The sequence below is a fragment of the Vigna unguiculata genome, chromosome 10, assembly GCF_037176805.1.
Source record: "Vigna unguiculata cultivar grain cowpea cultivar isolate G323 ecotype 2 chromosome 10, ASM3717680v1, whole genome shotgun sequence".
Taxonomy (NCBI): domain Eukaryota; kingdom Viridiplantae; phylum Streptophyta; class Magnoliopsida; order Fabales; family Fabaceae; genus Vigna; species Vigna unguiculata.
Genome location: NC_140801.1, coordinates 31,997,326 through 32,006,476, shown reverse-complemented (window position 1 = coordinate 32,006,476; position 9,151 = coordinate 31,997,326). Strand labels below are relative to the sequence as shown.

The following is a 9,151-nucleotide window of genomic DNA, read 5'->3' as shown; positions in this document are numbered from 1 at the left end:
CTCGTTTAGATTTTTTTTTTCTGAGATAAGTTCATTTTGTGTTGCTGAGTAGAGTTAATCTATAGTGCAAAAAAGTTGCATCTTTGTATTTAGTTTACTAAAAAAGATGCTTCTTTATTTGTTCCACAAAGAAACTTGTAAATGAAACATGAATTGATAACAGACTGTGATAGATTTTATTTTATTTTCTCAAAGACCAATCTGTTTTATGTTACTGAGAGAGAATTTCAGTGTTCATGGCAGGACTGATAAGTGTTAAAAATTAGTTTATTCAAGAGGGTGATTTTTTTGGTTGTTCTAAAGAGATTCATATATAAACAGATTAGGGTGTAGTAAACTTTGTTATATGCTAACTCCCTAGTTTTTTTGGTTGAGATATTTTTGTTTTCATGTATTGTCAAAGATTTTGGACCAAACATGTGGCATTATGCATAAAGTGAGTCCACATGTCATGTTCAATGGTTGGCCACCTTAGTGCTTCAGGGCCACACATACTGCATCTTGAACTCTTAGCTTTTTCTGCTAAAATGTTTGTGTGGTGTGATGGTCTACAAATAGCATTTCAATGGCATGTTTGAAGGTTTATAATTTATGTTAGAGTCACTTTCTCATCCACTTTACCATGTTTGAAACACTACATAGCCTTGCATTATCAATTTGGCTTCTTTCTGATACTTTCCAACATCACATCTTCAAACAGAGCCATGCAAGTTGGTCTGATTTTTACATGAATTTGAAATCACAAGGTTGAAATCTTTAAAAGTATAGAGACCCTTTTGAAACATTTATTAACAGGTCACAGAAAGGTTTGATTTTTTTAATGAAATTTAGAGATTGAGTTTTACCCCAATAGAGTTCTTAGAAACATAATTTGCCTTTTTCCTTGGACTTGAAATTTTCTCACCCAAATGGCTAAGATAATAATGGGAAACGTTCTAATTCTATGGCTCTTCTGAAAAGGTGCTCAAAGAAGGGACCAATGACATGCTTCCATCATTAATTTGATTTTGACTTTTTTGTTCTTTTGAAACACAGGCATGCAAGTTGGTCTGATCTGGGTAGTTCATGGATCTGACAAAGAAAAAGTCCCCTCTTTAATTCTTGCACTCTAATCCATTTTTGTGCAGAACGTTGACCGAGCTTTGAAATCCCTTTGTTCGCAGAAGATTTATTCAACAAGCAAGTTGTTGCAGTTTCGTGAAAAAAAGGTAACTTTTGCACTTTCTCTTAATCTGGAATTAGACAAAAACAATAACTACTTGTAGGATGATCCTTCCTAGCTCATCATCCTTTCCGATGTTTTTGTCCGAAGAAATTAAGATTCATGGTTTCTAGAACACATGGGTATGCTAGAATCAAGAATGAGCAGTGACTATTTAAGGATCAAGTCAAGGAATTAGTTACTATATTTTTAATGTTTTCAATTAAGTACTTCGCCAAAGGCCATGTGTAGGAATCATATTTTTCCCAAATTATTCATTCACATTAGACAAAATTTCTACTTGAGAGATTGGTTTTGGTTCTAATTCACATAGCACACCTTTTGTATGTACTTCCACTCTGTCTTTTGAAGAAAGAACATACACATGGAATTTTGTATGCACATTTTTATTTTCAATTATACTTTTTAATAAATATTTTTTTTAAATTAAATAATTATTTTATGATTTTTATTTTTTAAGTAACTGTTAAATTTTAAAAAAATTTCATTTAACTTTTTTTTTAAATTAATCACTTTTAAACTAAAATAAGAACTTTTAATAAAATTTTTAAAAATTATTTATATTTACTTTTAATATTAAAAAAACATTTGACTTATTTAATTGTTGATGAAAATGTATTGGGTTGACTAAAAAGGTACCCAAAAATGCTAAAAGTTCAACATCCAATATATATGTGTGGTTGACATTGAACTTCAAACATGGACTCAACATTAAACTTAGTTAGTGCTTGGTTGGTCTAAAATCGAATGACAATGTCAATGACTAGTGAAAAATGTCCCAAGAAAATATCAAAATATGAGTGTTAAAGAACACCACAATTTGCGAAATCATCAACAAGATATTCAAGAATACCAGTTCTATATTATCACTATGTGTATTGATTTATTTTATTTTTAATCCAATATTTGGTTTTCATATAGTGGTGTTTTTTTTTTTCATCGTGTCTTGTTGATATTATTCGGTAGATAAAATATTTTTTTTATATAAATAATATACTAGAAAAATGTAATTTGTAGATTAACCTTGTTATAATTTAATAGAATATGTTGTGAACCTAGCTATAATTCGAGTCCAAGAATAATAAAACTCCTGCGTAAAGTGAATTAGATATCGTACTGAAATGAAAATAAGAAAACAAAACAAAGTTAAACTGAATAAACCATCTTCTATATTATAAAACCTAAACATTTTTTTATTACATTTATATATGAAGATTCGTACAATTCATTCATTCTTGAAAAAAGCAAAACGAAAATAGTTACGGTAATTATTCATCGTCATACAATCCAATGAACCTTCATCATGCTATCTACTTTCTGGATATTTACAAGTAATTTATTTACCATAAAAACTATTCAAGACAAAAAAATGTATTTTCTTTTATTTATTTTGTATTATTTTAAATTCTTCTACCATTACGTTAATTTTGATATATACCAATATTTGTTATTGATTTATAAAATATAAATATTGATTTAGAATTAAAAAGAAATCCAATTTCTTTAGTCCTCTAATTTTTTGTTTAATTCATTTTGATATCTTATTATTTGTTTGTTCAATTTAGTCCTCCAATTAGTTAACACCATGTCTTTACATTCCACGTGCCAATTTGTGAAAATTTAAATTTTTTTAAAATTTTTTAATTTTTAAAAAAAATATATAAACTGTCACATGTCATGTTACAGTCGTGCTATGTTGCAGGTTACAGTCATGCTACGTGACAGTAGCAGTAATTATTTTTAATTTAGTCCTTTATTCAAATTTTTTGTTCAACTTAGTCTCCTATTTCTTAAAACGATCCAACTTTGTCTCCTTCAATCTGATATCAAATTAGTAAATAAGCTTAATTACAATTATATATATATATATATATATATGTTAAAATATATTTTTTTGAATTTATTCATCAAATCACTACACCTAAATATTCAAATTATTTTATTTTTTAAAGTGTAAAAAATTTCAAGTGTAAAAAATTACAAGGGTAAAAATGTAAAAATTAAAATAATTTGAATATTTAGGTAAAGTAATTTGATGTATGAATTTAAAAAAAAAATATTTTAACATGTATAAATAACTTGTAATTAAACTTAATTACTAATTTTTTCTCAAATAGAAGAAAATCAAATTGGATTGTTTTAAAGAATAAAGTGACTAAATTAAATAAAAAATTTAAATTAAAGACTAAATTGAAAACAACTACTATCACTATCACGTGGCAAGTGGCACGATTATAACCTACCACGTGACTTGACTGTAATCTGAGATGTGACCATTTATATATTTTAAAAAAAATTAATGAATAATTAAAAAAAATTGAAAATTTCACAACTTGACCTGTGTGATGTATTGACAGAGTATTAAATTCAACTTGACAGAGATGACCAAATTAAATTTTTCTAAACAGTTGAAGAAGTAAATTGAACCAATAAATAATAAAGAGAAAAAAATAAACAAAAAAAAATTAAAGAACTAAATCCGTAATTATAGCGGCAAGTAAGAAATTGTTTATCCAGCCTTTCAAATATCATGAAAATTGTGACTAATTTATTTTATATTAAATATTACTTCAAGATGAAAATTTATTTTTCAATTTTAACTTAAAATTCTTGAAAGACTAAACCCATCTTTTACTTCTCTCGTCAATTACTTTTTAAGATGAGAGCTGAGACGAAATAATATGAATTCATTTTAAACGTTACCTGAATTATTATCTTTCAAAAAGTAAACATTTTTCGCACTCTTGGTATTTGAAAAAGTTGTTTCTACGTTTTAAGTTTTTCTTACAAAATTTTGATGTATCCAAACTAATATTTAATACAGTAAATAAGAGAAAAAAAAAATTAAAGATAAAGATTGTAATATATATTGTCTTTCTTTCATAGAATTTGAAATATAATTACAAAGTAAAACTTAAAACATAAAAGCATAAACTCAACACTATTTTAAACAAGATTTCACATGGTTTGAAATGGAGGGTTGGAGAGACCTTGGATTCAACTCTTACACTAATATTTGAAATATATAAGATAATTCATTTAAAGGGTTTGAAAAGCAGAGTAAGATAGATGCTAAGTTCACCTTCTCTGCTAATAAAATTATCAAGATAAAAGAAATAACTTAAATTTTAACATATAGAACATTCCAACCAATTATAAATATGCATAACCATGCTATCTAATACACCTTTTTATTTCTTAATATTCTTTCAAACACAAGACATGCAACATCCAAATCATGGATAATAATTTCCATCACGAGGAATATCTGCTCGTTTCTGGTCCACTAACCTTCTACTCTGAAATTTTTCATATGAACCTGTGAAGAAAAATATAGTTAAGGATTTATTTTATCAAAGAAATTTACTTCTAAGTAAAGCAAGCATTTCTAATTGGATAAATAATTTCAATAAATACTTATAGAGAAAAAGAAAAAAAGTCCAATGATTGAATCTAAAATGACTAGAAAAGTAAAACCAAAACAGGACATTCTTGGATCATTTGAGAAATCCTAATCATGTGTTTGAACGAGATTTCAAAAATTTGAAATGTATATTTCAGTTGAATTCCTTCATTTATTAAATAGTTTGTATTGATCGACTAATTGAAATATTTTAGATTTTAATTTTTTTGTTTGGATAAAGCAATTTAATTTCTATTTTAAAATAAACTCAACTTTATCCTTTTGCTTGAGTTCTCGACCTTTAATTCGGGATGACTCATCTCGATTCTACTCCACCTTCGACTTAGGCCAACTCGGCTTGGCCGACTTGGCTCGATCTTCGATCTGGGTCGGCTCGATTCGACCTTCTACCCGGGTTGACTCATTTCGACCTTTAGCTTGATCCGAATCGACTTAACTTTAGCTCAGATGGACTCAACTTGACTTCGGTCCAGCCAGACTCAGCTCAATTTTGACCAGACCGACTCAACTCAATTTCGTCTTGGTCCGACTTGGCTTGACCTTCAACTCGGGCTGACTCGGCTTGCCCATCAACCTGGACCAACTCAACTCGACCTTCGGTACAGGCTAATTCGACTCAACCTTTGGCTTAGGCCAACTCAGCTCGACCTTCGGCCCTAATCGACTCGGTTTGACCTTCGATTTGACCTTCGACCTGGGCCGACTTGGCTTGACTTTAGCTTGGATCAACTCAGCTCGACTTCAGCCTAGACCAACTCGAGTTAACCTTCGACCCGAAGCACTTGGCTCAACCTTCGGTTTAGGCTGACTTGACTGTACCTTTGGTCCAGGTCGATTTGGCTTGACCATTCGCCCGTGCTGACTTGGCTCGACCTTCGTTCTAGACCGGCTCGTTCCAGGAGTGGAATTTCAATTTCCTTCTTTTTTGAGTGAATTTCAAATTCTATTATTTTAGTTATTTAAAATACCTTTTTGAAATTCACCAGTTTCAATTTCCTTTTAATTTCTTCGTCCAAACATGTCATCTTACTTCAAAGCATTTCAATTTCTTCAAATAAATTAATTACTTCATTAAATTGCCTCATCCAAACATAACATAAATGATAGTTAGAAAAAACCAACATTAGTTATCAACGTTGGATCGAATGAAATCTTGTACCAGAAGAATAAAAAAAGTCTTTGTTTGTCACTTAAATTATATTTAACTTCTAGAACTAAATAAGTAAGAAGAGCAAGTTTGTGATTATTAAAACTAGAATAACTACCTGTAATAGAAAAACAAATTATATTTTTGAAGAAAAATGCAAAATGGTAAAATCTTCTTTGCGTGGTATTTACAATCTCCGAAATTAGATTTTAACTTACATATAAATTAAAAAACTTTACTATTCTTGTATTGTTATTTTTATTTACCTTAGAATTACTTATTGAAAAGTTTTAGTCATCTACTTTAATTCTAGTTGATGTAGATCTCTAACACATTTCCTTTACGTTGAAACATACACATCTTCAACATGATATTAACGATGATATGATAATGACTCGATAATAGATAAGACAATATATCCAACAAAAAATAAATTCCATTATAATAAACTTTGGATAATTTTGTTACCATCTTAAGTAATGAACTACAAACATAATTCAATTATAAAATATTGACTTGGGAGGTAAGATTTACACTTAATTACATACAGTAAATTTATCTTGTATCTCTGGTCAATATGAAATCTCCATCAAAGTTAATTAACTTATACATAAAATAAAATTAGTTTATCAAATAATTATTTTTACCTTTTAAAAATATTTATGGAAAGAATTTTCATTCCATGCATGTGATTAAATAGTCGTGTAAAAAACAATCATTTATTGAAAAAATATAGAAATCAATTTATATATTTGTCTATGGAAAGACAACAACATTAAAAAACCAGAAGAATGAAAGATTTCACTTACTTGCATGAAACCCAGAGGCATCAGCTACCTTAAGTGTTGATGCCCTAGCAAATAACAAACCTAACACAAAAACAAAGAGAAGAACCCAAATAAAAGAGACTCTATTAGAAGCCATTATTACTTTTGTTCGTACCACAATGTATTCAACACATTCTAATTTATAACCCCAAAACATGGGTAGGTGTGCTTTATTTTCAAGCTTTTTATTACGTTTGACATTGATGCACTCTTCTTATATTTGACATCTTTTATTCAATAAAAAGGAAATTGAAGAAAAAATTGTGATTCTTTTTGGTGTATGATTCGGGTGAACTAAGTCTTTGGATGCCATGTCAACGACGCACTTATGAATGTTGAATATTTCAAAAAGATGTATATAAAAAAATCAATATTAATACGGAATAATCCATATAAAATATTGCGACATTATTTTCTATTTTAAATTTTAAACTAATAAATTTATTTATTTATTTTTTAAATATCCTTGAATTTTACAGTTTAGAACTCAAATTCATAATTATATTTTTAATAAATAGAAAATAATTAATACGGTTTACAAGAAAAAAAAAAGAAATTATCAAATGGAAGATTCTATCGATAATAGTGGAATTCCGTTAATAAAATGAATTTTCTAATAAAAAAGTGGCACTAAAAAGTTCATCGGTAAATATGTATGTATTAACAATTATGTATCTATAAATAATTTGAGTGTTCTTTTTTTTCCTTCTTTTACTTCTTCAACTTCTCCTCTTCCTTTGACTTATCCTCCTCCTTCTTCTTTTTTTCTTCCTCTCATCCATCTTTAATGGATTTAATAGAATATTACGTCAAATTTTGCTGGAATTTAATTTAATGTTTAACTTACATACAAATTTATAAAAACATTCAATTACAAAAAAAAAAATATATTTATCATTGAAATAGTCAAAGTCCAAAATAAATGAAAGAAATTTTGACACTAATTTTACTGACAAATTATTAAAACATTTAATTATTAACGAATTTATTATTTATAAAAATATTCGTTGATAATAACATTACTAAGTTAACAACAAATTTTATAGATATAATAAATTCTTTTAAAAATAATAGAAATTTTAAAAATCGAAATTTTATCGATAATTTTTTATTCGCCAGGAAAGTTATATATGCAGACACGAAAGTTTTTATAGTAATAGAGTGTGGTGAACTTGTAAATCATATTTAACATATTTAATAATATTTTTTGGAGAGATTGAACTCTAAGCATTGGATGCATAATTAAATTTAGTCAATGGTAATATAAGAGACTATTATAAGTGGTTTGGAGGAAAAACATTAATGTTTTATAGGTAACTTTAAGAAGAATTCTTTTTTTTTTCAAAATTTATAAGAATATTTGACTATATAAAATTGTAAACTTTCATTTTTATAAGATTATAAACTAAAAATGAAATGCTTTTTAATTTCTCCTTTCTTAAATTATGTATCTTATGTTGCATTAAATATATAAAGTTAACTAATGTTTTAATTTCTTTGTTAATTAAACAGGAGAAGGAATGACAACATATTAAGGAGATGAACAAATACACAATTAAAAAATATCCACATGTCTTTTAAAATTCACGGGTATCATACTGACGGATATTTAAATAATTATTAATAATTTTTTAAAATAAAATTTTAATAAAATTACAAAAAAAGTAATAAAATATAATTAAAATAAATGTACATTTGATTTCAATTTTAATATTTTATAAGTAATAGATAATCCTAAGTCAAGTAATATGACACCCGCACCTTATTTATTTAGTGACATGTATTGGTTGCTCATTATCCATAAATATATATTTGAAGTATTCACTTATTATTTGCAACAAAATTTATTCTTCAATACTCGTGAGGATAAGTATTTTTGGCATCTCTAAATATAAGTTAAATTATTATGTGCAAAATAAAAATTTAAAATGTTATAATTTTGAATATATATATATATATATATATATATATATATATATATATATATATATATATATCATAATAATTTATTTTTTTTTAAAAGTTTAAAATTCATCTAAACTCAATCTTAGTGAAAATAATAATCAAACAAAGGCTAGTGTTTAGGGTTTTTCTTCCTGCACCCCAATTTTTCTTCCGGCACCTCCAAGTTTGACTGTGAAGATCATTATATCCTTAAAAAATAAAAATAAATTATAAATTAAATATCTCCGTAGCCCGTACCCCCAAGAATGAAATTCGGTACCCTGATTTCTGAAAGCCGGTAATACCAGTTTCTGAAAGCCGGTAACACCGGTTTCTAAAAGCCGGTAACCCTAACTTTTGTTTTTAATTTTTTATATATATATTTTTATATATTTTAAAATTATATTTATATATAATTATATTATTTATATTAAGTTTAAGAAAATTTCTAATAATTTTATTTATATGTTTTTTTTATTGATAGATTAACTTAATTATATATATATATATATATATATATATATATATATATATATATATATATATATATATATATATATATATATATATATATATATATATATATA

General features: G+C 26.5%; 1 long non-coding RNA gene across 1 annotated transcript; it reads right to left on the bottom strand.

Annotated features, from left to right (window-relative positions):
• Positions 1 to 4,365: 4,365 nt before the first annotated feature.
• On the bottom strand, positions 4,366 to 6,738 carry LOC146882392 (uncharacterized). The gene is made up of 2 exons (XR_014985140.1): positions 6,603 to 6,738; positions 4,366 to 4,541 (listed from the first exon to the last, which is right to left on the bottom strand). It is a non-coding gene; the product is annotated as an uncharacterized LOC146882392 (long non-coding RNA).
• Positions 6,739 to 9,151: the final 2,413 nt, after the last annotated feature.